General features: G+C 37.2%; 1 long non-coding RNA gene across 1 annotated transcript; it reads left to right on the top strand.

Annotated features, from left to right (window-relative positions):
- Positions 1 to 318: 318 nt before the first annotated feature.
- On the top strand, positions 319 to 6,520 carry LOC139133118 (uncharacterized). The gene is made up of 2 exons (XR_011552531.1): positions 319 to 457; positions 5,364 to 6,520. It is a non-coding gene; the product is annotated as an uncharacterized lncRNA (long non-coding RNA).
- Positions 6,521 to 6,769: the final 249 nt, after the last annotated feature.

The raw sequence follows: 6,769 nt of genomic DNA on the forward strand, positions 1-6,769 counted from the left end.
CACTAGTCCTCCCTACCCCCTTCACCCCTCTAACATGGTGTCAAGTCTCGTAATGACAAGAGGAGAAGTATCTGAGATTATGACGGACCAAAAAATTGCTGAGGAAAAGGTGAAGAAGAAGTAGAATTCGAACGAAACCAATAGGGGCCGAAACCCATTGGGCTTGCGACCCTAACAAAACCGAAATGAAGGAGACATCGAGTCTTGACTATCGTAGTACCTAAGTACCTGCATTTGTGACCGTCTGTCTGGTCCCGACAACTTGTGTATGAATATAGAGAGGGCACCTGTGATGGCGCTCACTACTCTCCGATGAAGTATACGGGTACACGGAACTATATTTGTACCCTGTTTGTATTGTCGCGTAAATTACACCGGGCGAAACCAGGGTAGATATGAGACGAAATTTCACCGACATTTTGTGTCAAATGGTCCCGAGTTACTGTGACAAATAAATGTAAGTATCACATTTGACATTTCTCGTAGTTCAAGTTTGCTAGTCAACATGCTGTCGTCGAGCTAGCAACTACACCATTCGACAAGTGCAGGGTGCACATGGAAAGATTGCACGTCATAGGATATATGGTAAACATTGTTTGCTTTATTACATGGGCAACCACAGCAAAGTGGATATTTTATGTCCACAGTGACTGGAGTAGAGACTGTTAATTACAGTATACTCGCAAAATCACTGTTAGTATTGTGTTGAAATATATTTCAGATGTGTACATCGTTTTCGGCTTTATTATCTCTGCAAGGGCGCTTCAGAATTCCTGTCCAATTTAATATAAAATGGATATATCTCAATACACCAGAAAAAGGGTACTACTTATATGTTTCGTTTGAAAAATATGAATTTATAATGAGCCATCCGACTGAGATCTTTTATGCTACCTAAAACGGCTATTTCAATATGGAATTCGGCCTTTAAAAATATCGTTGAACTAACTGTACCTCTTGTGCAGCGGACGGATCGATTCGCGGCTGAACTATTTTTGGCGCACTTTCATGTTTTATATCCGGCAGCAACGTAAAACCTACCTTTGAATTGTGTTTCGGTGAAAGGTCAAACCGTTCATCGCATACTAAACACTAACCTCACACCTCGCAGCCATATGAAGTTGGAGTGTACACTGGTTAAGGCATTTTTCAGCTCGCTTCGTTTTCCAAAAATATATTTCAAAAAAAAAGATAAATGGGGCAAAAGATTCGACTATTTCCTTAATTTCGATTTCGCAAACGAAGATAAAAAATGACGCGTAGATTGTGCAGACAGTCATCTGATCGTAACCGGAAGCAGTTGTGAGGCTCGATTGTGTTATTGTAAGAAATAGCGCAGATCGCAAATGACGTCACTGTTCTCTCTCATTAATATGCATAAATAATCATTTGTCCGCATTTTCCGCATAAACGACGAAAATAAAACCTGCGAGTGTTAGAATGGCTATTTAGCGTCACACTTATTCGTATGAATTGATGACTGAGACTACAAGCTTCAAAAACAGCCGCGCATACAACGACAAAATTTGTCCGAATTTCAGCATATTTGTCCGAAAGTCGCGCGCGTGCAGCTATATTTAGTAACAAACCTGAAATCGCGATCAACGCTATTAAGGGGCATTACGTCATGTGTCATGATTATAGTAGACACGGATGACGACGATCTCGCACGGTCATAAAATACGAAGCGTTATCAAATTTGTTTGTTTGTTTGTTTGTTTGCAATATGGTTTCTCGCCCTACTCAAATAATCATGTCGAAATGTTTAGTGATCGATTTATGATCACAGCCTGTGCGTTTTTAAAGAAGTTTTTGTTTTCCGTAGCGTTCTTGTGTGAACTAGACTTCATTTTGAATGATACCTTTGCACATGATACACATTCCATTGAGTAAGGCTAATCTTTTATATTTCAACATATTTAGGGATCAGCATAGGAAAATATACCTGTTTTGAAGAACAAAATAGAAGGAAAATATCATTAATTGTTATGGCTATTGTCTTTCTAACTATGATAATATTTGTGTTTTATTCCGAAGATTTACTTAAGTCTTTCTCGTCTCGTCTATAATGATACCTTCATAGATGTAGGTACACATCATAGGGGTACCCTTCCTTTAAACATTTTAAACATGCTATTTTATTGCCCTGTAGTCACATTAAATATATTGCATCGACGGAGTCTCCAACGTCAAATGGCAGAGATCATATCGATAATAACTGTGTTGGACATGATGAATGTCGTTTTGTAAAAAACGCTGGTAAACGGTAAAGGTACCTTTTGGGCCGAAACTTCCGGGTTTGGGCTGGGCCTATATATCACGAAATTTTCAAAGTTCACTGTCATTGGTATTTTGAAATTAAAGCCAAACAATGCTGCAAAGAGCATAAAGTGTGTGTACTGCCGAATTCATTCCGCCTTTAGGGCAGGTGTTCTGTATGGGATATAATTAAGGTTGTATGCGCCTCGAAAGTGAAAAACATAAAATTTCACTCAAACGTTCCTTAATTGAAACTTTCAGCAATTCTCTTAATAAGTCAAGAATAAAATCGAGCGTCGCCCTGCAAAGTTTGTTATAAGAGAAACTAATGACCCAATATTTACCGATATTAGAAATTCAAAATGGCCGCCATCCCTGTGTTAACTCTATGGAGAAAAATGAAATTTTCGATTTTCGAAAAGCTAAGACAGTAACATCTTATCTTACTCCAAGGGCTTTGAAATAAGTGGCCACAAGTGGTAGACAAGCGACCTAGCGGCCGATATAGCTCCGCTGTGTTTATGTAGAGAATAACTAGTTTTGACACATGTTGATGAAGAAGGTGGAAATCTTTGGTAACTCAATGCAGTGGCCAGAAAAAAAGTGGCTCAAATAGCTGCAAAAATACACAATTGAAGATTTCATCATACTTTGAATATATCACATCGGATCATCCCTAAGAACATGTCAACCAAAACTATCTGATGAGTAGTTTTTTGAGAATAAAATTTTCTGACCAAAAATAGCAACAATTGCCCCCAAAATAAAAATTGCAGATTTCTTCATAATTTCAAAAGATCAAATTTAGTTCATCTGTAGGAACCTGTATATCGAATTTCAAAGTTATCAGACCAGTACTTTTCTAGAAACAAATTTTTTGACTAAAAATGAAAAAATTGCCCCAATTGCAAAAATACGAAATTGCTGATTTCCTCATTGTTTCAATAAATATCATTTAGATCATCTATTGGAACCTGTATACCAAATTTCAAAGCTATCAGATGAGTAGTTTTGGAAAATACACATTTTTTGACCAAAAATGGCAAAAATTGCCCCAAAAATACAAAATTACATATTTCATCAGAAATTAAATATATCTTACTCAGTTTATCAATAGAAACCTGTATACCAATTTCAAAGCTGTTAGACCAGTACTTTTTGAGAAACATATTTTTTGAGCAAAAATGGCAAAAATTGCTCAAAAAATTCAAAATTGCAGATTTCATCATAATTTCAATAAATATAATTTAGTTCATCTATAAAAACCTCTATACCAAATTTCAAAGCTATCAGATGAGCAGTTTTGGAAATACACATTTTTGACCAAAAATGGCAGAAATTGCCCCAAAAGTACAAAATTACAGATTTCATCAGAAATCCAATATATTACTTAGCTCATCTGTAGAAACCTGAATACCAAATTTCAAAGCTATCAGATGAGTAGTTTTGGAAATACACATTTTTTTACCAAATATGGAAAAAATTGCCCCAAAAATACAAAATTGCAGATTTCATCATTATTTCAACAAATATCATTTAGTTTATCTGTAGGAACCTGTAAACTGAATTTCAAAGCTATCAGATGAGTAGTTTTGGAAATACACATTTTTTGACCAAAAATGGCAAAAATTGCCCAAAAATTACAAAATTGCAGATTTCATCAGAAATTAAATATATATTACTTAGTTCATCTATAGAAACCTGTATACCAAATTTCAAAACTATCAGACCAGTACTTTTTGCGAAATACATTTTTTGACCGAAAATGGCAAAAATTGCCTAAAAATGTAAATTTGCATATTTCAGCACAATTTGAACAAATCTGAAATAGATCATCCCTAGGGACATACGTACCAAATACCAAAGCTATCTGACTGGTAGTTTTGAAGAAGAAGATTTTTAAAGATTTTTTTACCAAAAATGACAAAAATTGCCTTAAAAATACAAATATGCAAATTTCACCACAATTTGAACAAATCTGACAGAAGTCACCCTAAGTAAACTGCATATCAAATTTCAAAGCAATCGGACAAGCGGTTTCAGAGGAGAAGATTTTTTTACCAAAAACACCAAAAATGCCCAAAAAATACAAATATGCAAATTTCACCACGATTTGAACAAACTTAAGTGAGGTCACCCCAAGTGAACTGCATATAAAATTTCAAAGTAATTGGACTTGCGGTTTCAGAGGAGAAGGCAATTGTTGACGGACGACGGACGACGACGGACGACGGCGGACGACGGCGGACGACGGCGGAAAATCAACCTATTTGATAAGCTCCGCGTCGCTGACAGCGGAGCTAAAAAGGAAAGTGTTGGAAAAATTAGAGAGCCCGAATATCTATCCCCGAGAAGCTTTCTACCTTAAATAAGAAAATATGTCTTTTCGCGATGATGAAGACACATCTTAGATGATTTGCTCAGTAAATCTTGTGCTATGTGTAGAACTGTTACGATGTTAATTTTAAAATACCAATGACAGTGAACTTGAAGACTTTAATGTATTCCAGTTTCGGGCAGACGTTTCTGCATGGTTGTTACATGCGCGACTTTGTTTTTGTCCAATATCAAAATTCAGTCCATCAATACAGAATAAATGCATATGCATTATGATCTAGTCTATAAGTAATGTGTTGAGAGACGCGCTGTAGTACAGCTACTGTCCCCTTTCGTTTTGCAGTGCAATCATGCATAAATATGACATCATCATCATTCATGTCATCAAAGGATCATAACTTACATAATGGCGGGAAAATTATTTCATCCAGTTATCGTAAAAGTTCGGCGGCCGACTATTATTACCCGACCTCGATAAAACTAAAGTTTTCACAGTTTCCTGTATCTACCCGTTTTATCATGAGCATGTGAAGCTTAAAGACCAGTGTTCCGTTTAGTGACATATGACACAAACCAAATGAAATGTTATTACCTGAATATCATCTAAAGTTTAATACATTCATTCTTTCACTTCAAAGTACATGTATCGAATGCAGTGTGTATGGTAACATTTCATCAAATCGGCTTGGTACAGTATTTGCATATGCAAACTTTTTAAGCAAAAAAAAGTATTTCAATTATCCACTCTTCCATTTTCACTCTTTCAGAAGCTTCGTGATGGCAAACAAGATCCGCGACTGTTGCGATTCGTGTCTACAATTCCTTTGTGAAGTCTTCTGGTTCGTGTTCTGGTTCCTGGTCATCATATTCCTTGCCTTCCCCATCGCTTTCTTCATGGTCACCTTCTGGTTGCTTCTCCTCCCGTGCGGGGTGTGCAGTTCCTTCTGCGAGTCGCTCAAGGACCTGCTGGAGATCGCCGTGATGCTGCCGAGGACGTGCGCGTTCAAGATGATCAATCGCGAGCGGCTGTGTGGCAAGAAGAAAGATTACCTGATGACGTAGCGGGAGAAACGACCGAGCCTCGTTCTGAAATACACTTGACATTGGTGCTGCTTTGCAACTGTACCATATCTATATCGAACATTACTCGTGTATGATAATTTTCGCGCCAAATACGTACAAGTCAACTTATCAATCCTATCTGACTGTATTGGCTACGGCCTCCTTATTCGAAAACTGAAATATTTAAAGTCATATTTTTGCTAAGTAATTTTCGCTTTTTGCGGCACATTTGGAGTCTTCACCCTGGGCCAGCACATTTTATAACCCTCCTGTCGAGATTAATGTGCTAAAACAAAGTGGGCCAGTAAGATTTGTGCATACGGTTACGACGTAGAAGTAGGGTATTGTCTTTACGTCAAATGATCTTACATTTACCATATTTACTACTCCGTGTTAATATTCTTCCTTCTTGATCTGTGGACAGTGGTTATTCATCGCTTCATATTCCGCGTATTGTCACAATGAGCCTGAAATATCTTACAAGCACCTTTTGAAAACTGGCACTCCTTAAAATTAGCTTAATCAAAGCCAGGGCTTTCGATATATTTCCCATTACTTTGGTCTCTTTGTAAAATACAATTTCTTGTGATTCGTTCTTGTCCGGGCTACGCTGTTTTTTGTGTTGTCACGGCATATACTTTGCATTTCAACATACTTTACGGCAGAAAACAACTCTTTTTCTGCAAACACAAAAACAACAAGAACGTTATCACAAAATAGAGCATTTTAATACAATACTACACACGGTTCGCTCATGTCTAATTTCCAAAAGTGCACGAAACGATCTTACTTTCGTCTGTCATTGTGCTGGTTTTCAATTATTCAATAAATGGCAACTTAAGCTGACTTAGATGACTCGAAATATTCGAAATACTCTCTGGCTCTTGTCGTGTCATATACTCGACCTAAACAGCAGCAAAAGTGCTGCGAGTATATAGTTAATGTTGCATCCCTCTTGTTGTTCACTTAACCCTTTGTTGACAAAACCGTCTTCTCAGTCGTGGGTTTCATATTCTCACCGGGCAATATCGTTAACATTTGCGCATATGTGGCTCCAAACCTTCTAGACAAAGCTCTCTCTCTCTCTCTCTCTCTCTCTCTCTCTCTCTCT

The sequence above is a fragment of the Ptychodera flava genome, chromosome 5 (assembly GCF_041260155.1).
Source record: "Ptychodera flava strain L36383 chromosome 5, AS_Pfla_20210202, whole genome shotgun sequence".
In the NCBI taxonomy this organism is placed as follows: domain Eukaryota; kingdom Metazoa; phylum Hemichordata; class Enteropneusta; family Ptychoderidae; genus Ptychodera; species Ptychodera flava.